A 17,845-nucleotide genomic window follows, 5' to 3' on the forward strand; every position below is an offset into this window, starting at 1 on the left:
AGAGGGAGCCGGGCGGCGGCGGAGGGAGAGGGCCCGCCCCGGGCCTGGCGAGCCAGCGAGGAGCGAGGCGGCGGGGATGTGGGCGCACGCCCACGTGGCAGCGCCTGATTGGCGTGGGCGGCAGTGGTGATTTCGTCCGGCGGCGGCCGGACGTGTCTGGTGACGGCGGGGGCGATTTCTAGGGTTTCGGGGAGAGAAGGGATCCGGATTTCGGGGGGTGTTTAAATAGGCATAGAGGGAGATAGGAGAGTCCAAATGAGGTGCGGTTTTCGGCCACGCGATCGTGATCGAACGCTCTAGATGATGGAGCAGAGTTAGGTGGGTTTTGGGCCAAATTGGAGGGGTGTTGGGCTGCAACACACATGAGGCCTTTTCGGTCCCTCGGTTAACCGTTGGAGTATCAAACGAAGTCCAAATGATGCGAAACTTGACAGGCGGTCTACCGGTAGTAAACCAAGGCCGCTTGGCAAGTTTCGGTCCAATCCGGAAATGTTTAATCCCCACACACGAAAGAAAGCTAGAAATGACCACCGGAGGAGAACGAAGCGCCGGAATGCAAAACGGACAACGGGGAAAATGTTCAAATGCATGAGACGAACACGTATGCAAATGCAATGCACATGATGACATGATATGAGATGCATGACAACGACAACAACACACGGAGACAAAAACCCGAACCCGAGGAAATAAATATAACTTAACACCGGAAACGGCAAGAGTTGGAGTACAAATAGGAAAAGTTACATCCGGGGTGTTACAGTACCCCTTCACTTTGCCCCCCATTTGCACTAAGACTGTAAATAGACCTCTGCCACCTCCTAGTTAGGGTTAGAAAAGGATTAGCTCATATTTCGTGTGAGAGCTTTGCTCATCCACTTGGTTACCTTCTCCTCGGAGATTCGAGACTCCACCGGAGAAGATCCCCCAAGCGGATTCAAGACCCCTCTTTAGGGAAGAACTCAAGACCTCCTCATGGAGAAGACCGGTTACCGTGTATTGTCCATTGTTAACTTTGAATCGTGTATCTTGCCCTTTGTACTCGAGGATCTAGCACATGTGTGACCCGTTCTTGTTAGTTTGAGTGTTCCTCTTGTGTTTCCCCTTATGTTTTCCCTCGTTTCCCTCCTTGTGTTCTTCGTGTTCATCGCGGGATCCACTCCTTTCGTGAAAGATCGGGCGATTAGGGTTCTACCCTACATCACATATAAACTTGAGCTGCCTATAGATTTTGGGGTTAGTCCCACTTTTAACATTGCATATTTGAAGACTTATTTGGGTGAGGAAGACGAGCTTTTGTCGAGGACGACTTCATTGCAAGAAGGGGAGGATGATGAGGACATCAATACCATTGTTACACCCACAACCACTGCCGATATACATACTGGACCAATTACTAGAGCTCACGCACGCCAATTGAATTATCAGGTACTTTCGTTTCTTGGCAACGATTCTAATGTTCATGAGAATATGATGCTGCCTAAATTGGATACATTGGTTTTGCTTACAAATGAAGGGCCTAGATTGGACAAGAAAGATGAACCCTGGAGCAAGTTCAAGCATGGATGGCATGAGCAAGGGGAACAAGAACGGAGTTACAAGTGATGATTCCAGGACATCGAAGCCACCATAATGAGTGCATGAAGCCTTGGACGAAATATACAAGATGCCACTTCATAAATTTCGTCCAGAGGCTATTCTAGGTGCTGCGTCACCTTATTTTTGGGCCAGGCCCATGTAATTTCGAAATACTTGATTATAGGCTATTTTTAGAGTCCGTATGTGTGGGGAAACAAGAGTTAGGGTTGGTTTCGGACCCCTCCTACAAGGGCCACGAAATCCCCCCTCTCTCCTCCATATATACAGCCCTTAGGGCATCGTTTAGACCTTGGGGTTTTGTTTAGATTAAAGTTCTCCATAGCTGCAACTTCGTGTCTTCGTTTGTGTTCAACGACCAGACAAAGGCCTCACAGAACCCCACTTTGATCAATAAAGCTTTCCTCTTATATTCGCAATATCCAGATTGCAATCTTAGTTTCTTGCTTGTTCTTCGTTTGCCTGAAGGAAACAGACCTTCATGGTCAGGTTGATTGTGCTCTAGTGTGGTCAATAACCTCTCGGAGTTGGTTTAGTGATTGCTAAGGCGCGACGTCCTCGCACGTTCGTAGTCGGATCATCAAAGTCGACTTCCTCCAAAACGATAACTACCATCTCATCGAAAGACGGGACACCTTCTCCTCTATCAGCCTTCATGAGTTCTTGTTCCGCCTTGAGAGCACCAATGTAGTTGTCGTCGAGGGACTTGTAGTTCTCGAGGAAGATCGTCTTGGAGATGTCGTTGTGCAATCCCATCATGAAGTGGAACTTCATCGAAATGGGGTCGTCCACGCCGGCTCATCGCAAGGCAATCTTCATCTCCTTGAAGTACTCATCGATGGACTTGGATCCTTGGATGGTGTTCTCCAATTGGCGTTGAAGTTGTTCCGTGTAGGTTGGAGGCACGAACTCTCGCCGCAAAGCTCTTTTCGTCTTGGGCCAACTCATGCCGTAGGTATCCGAAGGTGTGTGAAGCCACCATGTGGACGCGTAGTCGTGGAAGTTCCTTGTGGCGCACTTCACTTGATCACCGGGAGCAAGACCAAGCATGAACATGATGGCATGCGCAAGGGGATCAAGAATGTTGTTACAAGTGATGAATTCAGGACTTTGAAGCCACCATAAGGAGTGCATGAAGCCTTGGATGAAATATACAAGATGACACTTCATAAATTTCGTCCAGAGGCTATTCTAGGTGTTGTGTCACCTTATTATTGGGCCAAGCCCATGTATTTTCGAAATACATAAGTATAGGCTATTTTTAGAGTCCGTATGTGTGGGGAAACAAGAGTTAGGGTTGGTTTCAGACCCCTCCTCCAAGGGCCACGAAATTCCTCCTCTCTCCTCCATATATACAGCCCTTAGGGCATCGTTTAGACTTTGGGTTTTGTTTAGATTAAAGTTCACCATAGCTGCAACTTTCGCGTACTTCGTTTGTGTTCAACGACCAGACAAAGGTGATGCGGAGTATCCTATGGACATCACCACGTCAAGAGTTCTTTCGGCAAGTGACACATGCGACATCTACTTCATACATACAAAGGTGAATCATCTCCTTTACACGTGTCCACTTGTACCTCTCGAGGATGGTATAGTACTTGACCCCTCTCTCATGTGGCTGCATAGGTGTGAGAGGAGCTACACATTCATCGAGGAGGAGCCCAAGAAGAAGAGAACATCTACACCATCCACAAGGGAAGCTTGGAAGCGGAGAAGGAAGTGCCAAGAAGAAGGCAGCAGCTCCCAGGCGACCCCGTGCGCATGGGCCCCACCGACCCCGTGTGATGAGGACATGACTACCTTGGATACGACCAAAAATATTGCATACATGCATATTTTTTAGGTGATTTCTAGTGCTAACTATTCAATAATCTATTTATGTTATCCAGAACAAAAATACTTCACACACTTTTGTGTTTTGTCTAATTGCAGGTGTATGGGACATTTGTACAATCCACATATAAATATAAGGGAAAGGAGAAGTTTAGGTTTTGTTCAAAAAGTCCTCTCACGTCACTTTTGGGCCAAGAGAAGATAGAGTCCAAGTCTCTCACGTTCTGGATTCAGATTCGGACTGCACAGACATACCTGACTCAAAACGACAACAACTTTTTCATACGGACTCCAAATTGGGTGATTCTTTTTTTTGTTTGAAATTAGATTCCGTGCTCTTTCCAACACAATTTGATTCACCTTTATATTCATCCGGAGCGTTGAGTTATGGACGAAACAATCTGACGTTGTAGCAGAATCTGAGTCAAACTACAAGCCCAAAGGTGTTGCATCACCTCCACTTGGGACCATGAGCCTTGTACGACCTAGGGTTAGTTTTAGGCTGCCTTGAGACGTCCTCCCACCTCCTTGGCCGCCACCCCTTGCTCCTATATAAGTAGATCCATCTAGTAGCTTTTTTCTTGGGATTTGTTTAGTTAAAAGTTAGCCATTGCAACTTCGTGTACTTCGTTTGTATACAACGACCAGACGAAGACCGCTTATGGATCCCCACCATTATCAATACTTCATATATATTGGTAATATTCAGATTGCTTTATCATATTCTTACTTGTTCTTCGATTGCTTACAGGAATAGACCTTCGTGGTCAGGCTGACCGTGCTTCCGGCATCGTCAGTAACCTCAGGAGATTGGTTTAGCGATTGCTAAGGCGCAACATCGTGCACGTTTGTAGTCGGATCGTGAAAGTCGTCTCCACCAAATCGATAGTTATCATTTCATCGAAAGATCGGGACCCTCGCCTCTATCAAGTGGTATCACCGTGCCCACGGGCCTCCCAGGCTGGCGGTCCTGAAGACCCAGTGCGCACAGGCGTGTACCATGTCCACTGGCCTCACGGACCCCATGCGCACGGGCTCTTGCGTCAGGTCTCTGGATACCCCGTGCGCACGGGCTCCACTTACCCCGTGCGTACGGGGACCCCTGTGTGATGTTGCGGGCTTTGCCCTTGTTTTACCATTTTGCCCCCACTTATCCCTCTCTTTGCCTAGGACTATATATACTCCTTCCCCTCCTCCATTTGGACTTAGCTAAGAATAGATCTAGATATTAGAGCTTAGCTCATGTACCTCTGCTTGTGGGATTCCTCTTGAGAGAGAAGACTCCATTGGAGTACAATACCTCCATTAGAGAAGATCCCTAGTGGATAAAGCCCCCATCTAGGGAAGGATCTATCTAGATCATCAAGCCCTCATCCCCTTCATAGGATTTGGGATGAACTCTACCATGTATCTTGTTTCCCTTTGATTGTTCATGTACCCTGTGGATCTTGTGTGTTTGTTGGTCTAGTGGATGTGTGATTGGACTTGTTGTTGAGTGTCCCTCTTGTTTTCCCTCTTGTGTTCATCTTGTTCTTGGGGATTCCCCCTCCAATTCGTGAAAGATCTCCACTTAGGGTTTCACCCTACAACATCTTAGTAGCAGAGCCATGGTTTCTCATGAAATTGGAGCCCCCTTCTTAGTTTTCTAGCCTAATTTTGCTTGTTCTTGCCCAATTTTGAAAATGCCCCACAAAAAGAGCCATACCAAATTTTTTGTGAGTTTTTGTTTATTTCCATCCGTGGATCTGGTGTCTAGCAAGTTGATCTAACTCCTATTGGGTCCCCATACCCCAATTTTTCTTTCCCCCTCGATTTTGACAAGAAAATCGCGAAATTCCCGCCTACCCCGTGCCCACGGGCTCCCAACCTCGTGCCCACGGGCCCCCGCGTAGTCCCAGGTGACCCCGTTCCCTCGGTACGTGTACCGTCCGCACGGGACCCCGTGTCCACGGGCCTTGGACCCCTTGCGCACGGCCCTCCCAGAATTAGCCGCGTCCAGTTTATGTTTTCACCCATAACTTCCACTCCCGAACTCTGATTTGGGTGTTATTTGGCTCGTTGAAAAGCTAGCGACGTTCCCGAGCTGCTCATCTTGGTTTTACCACCATTTGACTCCATAAAATTTTGTCCATTTTTGCATCTTTTGCTTAGGCCATCCACCATAACTTCCGCACCACCGCATAAAACTTCGCAAACTAACCCATTTTGGTTCCTTTGGTATTTGTGGTTGGTTGAGTTGTGATTTGAGTCTCCTAAGGTGTTTTGGCTACTTAGCGACGGTTACATCTTCATCCACCACCTGTGACTTGTATCGGTCATCAACTACATCCACCACGAGCTTCCACATCGACGACGACCATCCATCCTTTGAGACCATCTTCAACCGGAAGCAAGGCCGGTTACACCTGACTTGGTGAAAGGTTAAGTGTGACGAAGGTATCCATTCCGTCATAAAATTTTCCTTCCTTGCCATTATATCTTGATAGCCCCACCATCTTTGGGCATACCTTCATACCTATTGAGACTAGCTATCCGAGTATTGCCGGGCTTCGCGAAAACTTGTGCATCATAGTGATACGATATCATATTGTTGCATCATTAGATATATCATATTGTGCAATTGCTTGTTCATGTGCATATCTTGTGATACCTATCTCATATGTGTGGTTGAGGCTCAATAAGAAAAGTGGAGAGGAAGAGGAAAGTCAAAAAAGCTTTTAAGCAAGAAAAGGATGATCATAAGCTTATAAGCAAAGACTTGAGCATGAAGAGAGATGCTTGTGCATGAGGATACATGGAATAGGAAACATTTAGCTTGCATACATATAGGTTGGTGCCAAGTGGTGAATCGTGCCCAAGTGTGCAATCAAGCTAGTGCTCTCCTAGTGTTTGTGCAACACGAGCTTAGTCTTCGTTAGGCAATCTTGTATTGCTCATCCCTATAGTTGCACAAGCCCCATTATCCAACTGTGTGTGTTTCTTTATTGCCCTCCTCTATATTTGTGATCACTTGCTTTGAATTTTGAGTCCTTTGGATTTATTTCAAATTTACAATATCTTGGACTTCAATTTGCATGAAATTTGTGCCACTTGTCCTATCCAAGCCACTCGATAAGCTTTTACTTGTAGGTGTGAGTGAACAAGTCCGGTACTAATTCCACTATTCTTTCATCTCACATTGAGTGATACGAGATACATCCTCAACTTTGGGAAAAGGTAGCTTGGTATTGTTTATCTCATTTCCTACTCACCTTTGCTCGAGTCTTTTGATGGATAGGCAAAGCACATCATCTCCGGTCTACAACCACGACGACGAGTTTGATGCTATGAAGAACTTCATCGACGCCAAGATGGACAAGCAAATGGAGGAGCTCAAGGACCTCATCAAGAACCGCAAGCGGTCTTCCTCATCTTCGAGAAGACGCTCAAGTGCAAAGACTCCCGAGCTACCATCTCCGGCAAGTACACACAAGCATCGACATCGACATGACCATGAAGAGCGAGCTTTAGGACACGCGTTGGTTGCTCTGCCAACCCCCAGCACACGGGCCTTCGACCCCCGTGCACACGAGACCCCGTGCACACGGCCTCCAACAACCCCGTGCGCACGGGCTACACAGATCCACGACTTCGACCTCGAGACTACGGCTTCTTCAACACCTTCGGCATCTTCACCAAGTGACTTCAAGGCATCTTCGCCTTCAGACGTACGGCATCTTCGCCTACTCCACGAGCTCAAGTCCACTACTCCCTCAAGCTACTACGACATCGACATCACCGAGGAGATTCCATTCTTTGGGACTATTTACCCCGATGAATACAAATGGGAGTGCAGGATGGACGACTACCTCAAGCTACATCAAGTACCCTTCGACGATCAAGTGAAGTGCTCCACAAGTACTGATGTAGGGTAGAACCCTAGTGGCCCGATCTTTCACGAAAGGAGCGGATCCCAACTAAGAACACAAAGAACACGGGGAAGAATGGAGATAAAACACAAGGGGAAACACTCAAGAACAAGTCCAATCACACATCCACTAGACAATCAAACACACAAGATCCACAAGTTATATGAACAAGAAAGGGAAAAATACAAGGTAAAGTTCATCTCCATGAGGAGGTCTTGAAGGGGGCCACCTAAGAGGGGGTCTTGAATCCAACGTTGATCTTCTCCGAAGAGGGGCTCTCTTATGGAGTAGATCTGTATGGATGAGCAAAGCTCTGTCTCTCAATGAGCTATGACATTTGCTAACCCTAACTAGGAGGAGGTGGAGGAGTATATATAGTCTAGGTCCATGAAGGGGTAAGTGGGAGAGGGATACATGGGCCTCGGGCCCGATCCTGTGCGCAGACATGTATAGGACGTTCGGTGTGTAGAGGTCGTCCGGTGGCTCATGGGCGTCCGGACGTCCGGTAGTCGCCGGACTTCCGCTCATTCTGGTTCAGTCGCTGAAGTACCGGATTTCCAGAGGTGGTCGGTCGTCCGGTCACCGGTCGTCCGGTGGTGTCAGACGTCTGCCCACTGTAGCTCGGCTGGGGCTTCAGGCGCCGGTCGTCCGGTGGAGGCCCGACGTTCGCTCGCTGGCCGGTTGTCCGGTGTGGGCCGGACATCCGCTCACTGTAGCTTCTTTGGCAGCTCTTCTTCCGTCTTTGTTTCCACACTTCCCTCGTGGATGGTGTAGTTGTTCCTTGGTGCTTGCACTCCTCCTTGTCGTCCATAGTGTTCCGACAATACCTATGCATGCACAAAAGAGGGGTGTCAAGTAGTATACCATCCTCGAAGGGGTCAAATGAGCACGTGTAAAGGAGATGATTCACCTTTGTGTATGTGAAGTAGATGTCGCACGTGTCACTCGCCGAACAGACTCTTGATATGGTGATGTCCATAGGATGCTCTGCATCATCTCCCCTCCCTTGGGGAAGATCCAGCCTCGGATCGAAAACAAATCACCATGGGAAAGAGATGGCTTCGCCGTGTAGAAGCGGACGTTCACCAAGTAGTCATCACCTTCAAGCTTGAAGTGGGCACTCTCCAATGTCGCACCGTCTAGTGATTCCTTGAAGGCGTGTCCTTGTGCATTCTTCACAATGTCGAAGTGGTAGGAAAGGTGTTGGAGAAGCGAGTCATGGTGGAATGTATGAGGCTCGCTCTCAAGAGCTCGAATGGTCAACTTATGTGAAGCGGAAGTCGACACAAGGTCCAAGTATCCTACACATGCACAAAAGAAAACAAAGAATGTATGCGCATGGTAGATAAACACATCATCCATCATGATGGTTCTCCGCTCTTGCACATAACCATTAGTAGCACAAGTGCATGAATAATATGATGCAATAATGGCTATATTCATGGAACTAGGTATATGGTGCAAAGAGGCAAGACAAGCATGCTTCACAAGAAAAATGTCAAAATCTCCAATCAAATGGTCAATCCCATGAGCAAGACTAAAGGCATAGTTGCACTCAATACATGGAAAATCATCTAGCATGAGAGAGGCAACATATGGAGATATATGAAAAGAAGCAATAATAATCATGTGAAAAGCATGTAGATGGTTGTCATCAACTGCATGAAGCAAGAAAGTTTGAGTCATCGGTGATGCAACAAGGTAAGCAAACATAGTAATCAAGTCGTGCAAGCTAGTAGTGCGAAGATGCAACATACTAGAGTAAATCATGGCAATCATGTCATGAGAGCAAATAATAGGCATAGGCAATGCACATGACATGTCGCAAGCACGAACACAAAGCAAGATGAAAGTATCATCATAGGCATGGGGTACAAAGCAAACATGACAATAACTAGCAATATCTCCACCAAGCTTGCAAATACACATACAAGTATGAGAATCAATCATCATGTGTAATGCAAAGCATGGGTCACAAATTCATGGCAAAGGTATAGTAATGAGCATATCATGCAAAGTGAACATGGAAAGATGGGCATAGAATATGTAATGGACAATAACCCATAGCCGAGTGAGGGTCATGTAGAAGAAATGCGTGAAGTCTTTGTGTGAAGAGAGCGGTGGGAAAAACAATCCATGGGATCCCAAGTCATCATTGCTCTCTAGAGCTCGTTTTGTCAACTCATGGGATTGCGAGGTTGACAAGAATTCATGGGTACCTACACAAAAGAGACACAAATGAAAGAGATTGTGTGTGTGGTAAATGTACACATCATCCATCATGATGTGTATGTGCACGTGAGAGTTAGCACAAGATAAGCATCGCTCAAATAAATTTGATGCATGGTATAAGAACATGTCATCCATCATGAAAGAATAGTTATTGTGTATAACGCGATGGAGACACAAAGTGAGAATGCAAGTATATGGCACATCAATAGCATGTTTATTCATGGGGAACATATTGTGCACACAAGTATTGGAATAATGCAATGGATAGGATGAATCAAAATCTCCTAACATGTGTGAGGAAACTATGGGGGTATCCTCATGAGCAATATTGGAAACATCATATGGAGAAAATGGACAACATCCAAAACAATGCATATCCGAAGCTAGGGGTTATGGCATGGCATATGAGATAAATGATGCAAAGGTAGCATGTCAATATCATCACAAGAGAAACAAATGCCAATAACCACAGGCTTGTCATCTATGCCATATGTGCAAATTGGGTTTATTTTAATAGCATATGCATAGTCACTATGTAGAGATTGCAAATATGACATATGATTGATCTCATGCATAGCATATGACAAGTCAAGCGGATTGGCAAACATGATGTGGCTGAGAGAATTAGCACAAGAAATCCTATGTAACATCGCATCACAACTAATAGACTCCACATGGCAATCATCATACTCATCATAAATGGGTAAATCCTCGCATGGGGAAGTCACACTAGCATGAAGCATGGAAATAGGTTGATCAACATCATGCAAGCAATCAATGTCAAGAATGTCCACTAGTGGGACTAGAGCATCACCTTCACCTATGTTACCTTGTTCATTCCACTCAAGTGGTGTAGGTGAGGTGGAAAAGACCAAATGGTGGTCATCTTCATCTTGATGCAACCATGGGGGGTGCATCATATTCCACCATGGCCATCATCTTGTCCAAAGGGAGGACGTAGTCGTCGCGAATCGGCGCGTCATCATATATGGGACCTAGCACCAAATAAGAAGACACAATAGAGGTAGAGGTCAAGTTGTTAGTGTAGAAAGTGGCCTCACATGACCTATCAACTATCTCAGTCTCTCTATGTGGTGGTTCACTCACTCCCTCAAGATAGGTGCACTCAAAGTCACATATGGTGGAGTCACTCATCTCACTCAAGTGGTGGGGGTTGTGGCTCTCCTCACATGGGAATTGTGGTAACACATCATATATGGGGCTAGTGGTGAAGTCACTCTCACTCTCAATATGGTGGCAAAAGTCACTCAAGTCATCATACGTCGTCGTGGTCGAAGGGAAAATCCCATGCTCAACCATCTCGTTGTTGTCGTCGTGGATGTAGGCCGAAGATGGCACATCATCACTCTCGCCTCCTAAGATGGAAGCATCATCCTTGCTCGCCACCTTGTCGCTCGCCTCCAAAACTTGGTCCTTGAGGGTCTCAGTAGTCATAGTCGTCGCCGCACCATCTTGAAAAAGATTCGTGGAGGACTCGGCATCATCATGGTTCAATTAGCTGGGTCCATTGACCTCGCGCGCAGGAACGAGGCACAGGCGGAGGGTGGCGACAGCCGGCGGTGGGGCGGCGCTCCGGTGGTGTGGTCAACCAACGGACGACGGGAATGAACCCAACCAGCAGGGGGGAGCCCGGATCCGGGCAACGAAGAGGTCGGTGGCACAGGGACGATCTTGAGGACCAGCAGCGGCCATGGCCGGCTTCCTGAAGGAGCTCCGGCGAGGAAGGTCACCGGCAGGGGCGGCGCGAGGCAGGAGGGCGGAGGCCGGCGGGTCGAGGCGGCGCGGCGCGGCGAAAACGGGGTCTGGCGCGGAAGCAAGGAGGAGAACCGGGCGATTGCGCAACTCCGGCGAGGTCAACGGCTCCGGTGGCCGACCGGCGCGAGGTTCCAGCGACAGGGCGGCGAACGCCGGTGAGGAGGCGCGGGGGGCGGGGTGGTTGGTGGCGGCGCGTAGATCTGGGCTCACGCGGGCCCAATCCGGGTCGGATGGGCCGCACGGCGGTGGAGAGACCGGGTGGACACGTGGCGGCGCCTGAGTGGGTGCGGGAGACGGCGGAGCTGACGTGCCATGCTCGGATTGGCCAAAGCGATGTGGCGGCGGCGGTGGACGCGTCCGACGGCGGACGGACATGTCCGGTGGCGCGGGGAGGAGTGGATCTAGGGTTTGCACCGTGAATTTTCGGAGGGAGACACATATTTATAGGTAGGAGGAGTTTGGAGTGTTCAAATGGAGTGCGGTTTTCGGCCACGCAATCGTGATCGAACGGCCGAGAGGATGGAGGGGGTTTGGATGGTTTTTGGGCCGTCTTGGAGGGGTGTTGGGCTGCAACACATACGAGGCCCTTTACGGTTCCCCGGTTAACCGTTGGAGTATCAAACGGACTCCAAATGGCACGAAACTTGACACGCGGTCTACCGGTGGTGTACCAAGGCCGCTTGGCAAATCTCGGTCCATTCCGAGAATATTCATCACCCGCTCACGAAAAGAGAAAAGAGGGGAACGCTGGAGGACATAGGAGTGTCGGATTGCAAAATGGACAACGGGGAAAATGCTCGGATGCATGAGATGAACACGTATGCAAATGCGATGCACATGATGACATGATATGAAATGCATGACATGAACAAAAGCAAAACAAAGGAAAAATCCAACCATGAAGGAAAATCATATCGCATCTCCGGAAAAGGCAAGAGTCGGAGTTACAAATATGGAAAGTTGTATCCGGGGTGTTACAGCCCCGCCTGCTTTTTCTCGTTACCGCCAGCATCGTCCTGCCAGTCCCGCCTCCTGCCAGCCTCTCTGATGCCACGCCAGAGTCGCGCCATCCCGCCGCTCGCCGGAGACCAACGCACCCCTGCGTCGTCGCTGCCTTCTGACGAGCACGAGCTCGATTCCCTGCCTCCCTGCATCGAAGGAACCAGGGCGTTGACTGCGCCTGGACCGGCCTCGCCTAGGCCCAGCGCCACCTCTTTCTTCCATCCAGACTGCCAGCTGCAGCCCACAGAGCCGGCCCAGTTGATGTTGGCCCTTGGTGAGCCACCGCAGACCCAGCGCCCAGTGCCCTGTTTCAGTTACGGCCCGCTCCTGTTTTTTTCTATCAGTGATTTTGCTATTTATTCCAGAGAGACCAGTTTTGCAGAAAAACCCCTAGACTTCATGCATATAATAACTCATGAATAATGCATCTTTTGTAAAAAAACATTATATATGTAACTTGCTTAGCATTTCATCTAGTTTCATAATATGTTACTTTCATCCATGTTAAAATGTTTAAAACGATGTTTGCATATAATTTGCCTATTGCCATGTTAAAATGCTTTATTAACTAATTAACTGTAGCTCGGTTTTAGATAATCTTTATATGTAAATGGGGTAGAAAAATGCCTAGTTTAACATGGTGTACTTACTTTGCATGTTTAACAACTATAAAATATGCCTTAGGATAGAAAAGTACCAAATCTAAAATATGCACATGAGGTTTTTCCGGAATTGTTGTTTGTTATTCCGGCCCCATTTAAACTGTTTAAATGATATAGTTTTGTTATGCTTCACCTCTTGCCATGTTAACCAACATTTAATATTGTTGAGTACCTAACCGAGAGTGAACTAAATAAGTCATGTGGTGTTCCGTCAATATGCAACTCGTTGCATATTGAGCTCCACTTAATTTGTAGTGTTGTTTGTTGCATATTGCCATGTCATGCCTCATTAAACCGGACATGCATCATACTTGGTTGTGCATCATGCCATGTTTATGTGATGGTTGTTTACCATGTTGTTTGCTTCTTTCTGGGTTGCTTCTCACGTTAGCTTCGGTTTCGTTCCGGAGTTGTGAGGATTCATTCGACTACGTCCGTTTGTCTTCTTCATGGACTCGTTCTTCTTCCTTGCGGGATCTCAGGCAAGATGACCATACCCTCGAAATCACTTCTATCTTTGCTTGCTAGTTGTTCGTTCTATCGCTTTGTCGCGCTACCTACCACTTGTTATATCATGCCTCCCATATTGCCATGTCAAGCCTCTAACCCACCTTTCCTAGCAAACCGTTGTTTGGCTAAGTTACCGCTTTGCTCAGCCCCTCTTATAGCGTTGTTAGTTGCAGGTGAAGTTGAAGTTCGTTCCATGTTGGAACATGGATATGTTGGGATATCACAATATCTCGTATTTAATTAATGCATCTATATACTTGGTAAAGGGTGGAAGGCTCGGCCCTATGCCTGGTGTTTTATTCCACTCCTGCCGCCCTAGTTTTCGTCATACCGGTGTTATGTTCCTTGATTTTGCGTTCTTTACGCGGTTGCGTGTTATGGGAACCCCTTGACAGTTCGCTTTGAATAAAACTCCTCTAGCAAGGCCCAACCTTGGTTTTACATTTGCCTAACAACCTATTACCCTTCCCTTGGGTCGGCCAACCCGAGGGTCATCTTTATTTTAATCCCCCCGGGCCAGTGCTTCTCAAAGTGTTGGTCCGAACTGGGCGATGTCCGGCGCCCCCTGGGCAACCAGGGTCTATGCCAACCCGACGTCTTGCCCATCTGGTGTGCCCTGAGAACGAGATATGTGCAGCTCCTATCGGGATTTGTCGGAACATTCGGGCGGTCTTGCTGGTCTTGTTTTAGCATTGTCGAAATGTCTTGTAACCGGGATTCCGAGACTGATCGGGTCTTCCCGGGAAAGGAATATCCTTCGTTGACCGTGAGAGCTTGTGATGGGCTAAGTTGGGACACCCCTGTAGGGTATAAACTTTCGAGAGTCGTGCCCGTGGTTATGTGGCAGATGGGAATTTGTTAATATCCGATTGTAGAGAACTTGACACTTAACTTAATTAAAATGCATCAACTGCATGTGTAACCGTGATGGTCTCTTCTCGGCAGAGTCCGGGAAGTGAACACGGTCTTGTGTTATGCTTGAACGTAAGTAGTTTCAGGATCACTTCTTGATCATTTCTAGCTTCTCGACCGCTGCGTTGCTTCTCTTCTCGCTCTCATTTGCGTATGTTAGCCACCATATATGCTTAGTGCTTGCTGCAGCTCCACCTCATTACCCTATCCTACCCATAAGCTTAAATAGTCTTGATCTCGCGGGTGTGAGATTGTTGAGTCCTCGTGACTCACAGATACTTCCAAACAGTTGCAGGTGCCGATGATACCCGTGTAGGTGGCGCAACCCAGCTCAAGTGGGAGCTCGATGAAGATCTTGATCGTTGTTATTTGTCTTTTCGGTTGATCAGTAGTGGAGCCCAGTTGGGACGATCGGGGATCTAGCATTTGGGGTTGTCTTCTTTTATTTTGGTTCCATAGTCGGACCTTGATTGTATTCTGGATGATGTATGTTTAACATGTATTTGTGTGAAGTGGCGATTGTAAGTCAACTCTTTATCCCTTTCTTATTCAGTACATGGGATGTGTGAAGATTACCCCTCTTGCGACAAGCCTACCATGCGGCTATGCCTCTAAGTCGTGCCCCGACACGTGCGAGATATAGCCGCATTGTGGGTGTGACAATACCTGACTCTTTACCTTCATCGAGTTACCAATCTTCAGAGTTGCGTTTAATTCTTTCCAATAAATCCCATTTGCATTTAATAGTCTTCTTCATAAAAGAACCAGTACAAGAAGTATCGAGCATGGATCGATCATTATGAGAAAGCCGAGCATAAAATTTTTGAATAATAATTTCTCTTGAGAGCTCATGATTGGGGCATGAATATAACATTGACTTAAGCCTCCCCCAAGCTTGAGCGATACTTTCTCCTTCATGAGGACAAAAATTATATATATAGTTCCGATCACGATGAACCAGATGCATAGGATAAAAGTTCTGATGAAATTCCAATTTCAATCGGTTGTAGTTCCATGATCCAATATCATCCAATAGCCTATAACATGTCAATGCATTTCCCTTCAAAGATAAAGGGAAGACCTTCTTCTTGACAACATCCTCGGGCATACCTGCAAGCTTAAATAATCCATAAACTTCATCCACATAGATTAGGTGCATATCGGGATGTAATGTTCCATCTCCTACATAAGGATTAGCTAGCAGTTTCTCTATCATACCCGGAGGAATTTCATAATAAATATTTTCTGTAGGTGCAGTAGGTTGAGGAGCAACTCTTTGCTCTTCCGGTCGAGGTGAAGCTACCCAGAACAAGCCCCTCAAAGGATTACTTTCCATAGTAACAAGTGACAATAAATTTCAGCACACTATATAAATGTTTCCTTACCAAATTCCACTTACCAAAGGCGCTTCAATCCCAGGCAACGGCGCCAGAAAAGAGTCTTGATGACCCACAAGTATAGGGGATCTATCGTAGTCCTTTTGATAAGTAAGAGTGTCGAACCCAACGAGGAGCAGAAGGAAATGACAAGTGGTTTTCAGCAAGGTATTCTCTGCAAGCACTGAAATTATCGGTAACAGATAGTTTTGTGATAAGATAAATCATAATGGGTAACAAGTAAATAAAGTAACTAAGGTGCAGCAAGGTGGCCCAATCCTTTTTGTAGCAAAGTAAAAGCTTGGACGAACTATTGTATAAAGCAAAGCGCTCCCGAGGACACATGGGAATTGTTGTCAAGTTAGTTTTCATCATGCTCATATGATTCGCGTTCGTTACTTTGATAATTTGATATGTGGGTAGACCGGTGCTTGGGTACTGCCATTTCTTGGACAAGCCTCCCACTTATGATTAACCCCTCTCGCAAGCATCCGCAACTATGAAAGAAGAATTAAGGTAAACCTAACCATAGCATGAAACATATGGATCCAAATCAGCCCCTTACGAAGCAACGCATAAACTAGGGTTTAAGCTTATGTCACTCTAGCAACCCATCATCTACTTATTACTTCCCAATGCCTTCCCCTAGGCCCAAATAATGGTGAAGTATCATGTAGTCGACGTTCACATAACACCACTAGAGAAGAGACAACATACATCTCATCAAAATATCGAACGAATACCAAATTCACGTGATTACTTATAACAAGACTTCTCCCATGTCCTCGGGAACAAACGTAACTACTCACAAAACATATTTATGATCAAGATCAGAGGAGTATTAATTATCATTAAGGATCTGAAAATATAATCTTCCACCGGATAAACCAACTAGCATCAAGTACAAGGAGTAATCAACACTACTAGCAACCCACACGTAGGACCAAGATCGAATACAAGAGATGAACTAGGGTTTGAGAGGAGATGGTGCTAGTGAAGATGTTGATGGGGATTGACCCCCTCCGATGAGAGGATCGTTGGTGATGACGATGGCTTCGATTTCCCCCTCGCAGAGGGATGTTTCCCCGGCAGAACAGCTCCGCCAGAGCCCTAGATTGGTTCTGCCCAGGTTCCGCCCCGAGAAGGCGGCGCTTCGTCCCGAAAGCTTCCTTCTGATTTTTTTCTAGGTCAAAACACATCATATAGCCAAAGATGGGCACCGGAGGCCTGCCAGTGGGCCCACAAGGATGGGGGGCGCGCCAATGGGGGTAGGGCGCGCCCTCCACTCTTGTGGCTGGCTGGTGGCCCCCCTCTGGTACTTTCTTTGCCCAATATTTTTTATATATTCCAAAAACATGCTCCGTGAAGTTTCAGGACTTTTGGAGTTGTGCAGAATAGGTCTCTAATATTTGCTCTTTTTTCAGTCCAGAATTCAAGCTGCCGGCATTCTCCCTCTTCATGTAAACCTTATAAAATAAGAGAGAAAAGGCAAAAGGATTGTGATATAATGTGTAATAACATCCCATAATGTAATAAATATCAATATAAAAGCATGATGCAAAATGGACATATCAATTGCCTCAGGCACGATTCGGGTCTCAATAAATGGCTCGCTCAAAACACCGTATGTGGTGACGGTTCGGTAAAAGCTACCAGGCAAGAGCATTGTTCACACCTATGCGGCAGGCCTTCGAGGCTCATTTATTTCAAGATTCCGGGCGCCGAGGCATGGCCCTTAAAGCATGTGGTCGGTGGGCAATCTCGTTAAGAGGAAGCTCGACAATTAATTTAAACATAGAAGATCTAGGGTTCACATGAAAACCATCTAGAGAAAAGAACTCGCCTATTAAGCCGAAGATTTCAAGGTCGGAGACATTGGTTTGAGGATGCATCTGATGTCCTCGGCTTCATTCAGGGGCTACTAACGGTGTCCTAGACTAGGGGTGCCAACCTAATTCGTCCGTAGTGCATGGACCGAGATTATGGCCCGTTGATCTCATTAAGGAAGGACTCCAGAAGCTTTGAACCTAGGCATGAT

The sequence above is a fragment of the Triticum urartu genome, chromosome 1A (genome assembly GCF_056163025.1).
Source record: "Triticum urartu cultivar PI428250 chromosome 1A, HENAU_Tu73, whole genome shotgun sequence".
NCBI lineage: Eukaryota > Viridiplantae > Streptophyta > Magnoliopsida > Poales > Poaceae > Triticum > Triticum urartu.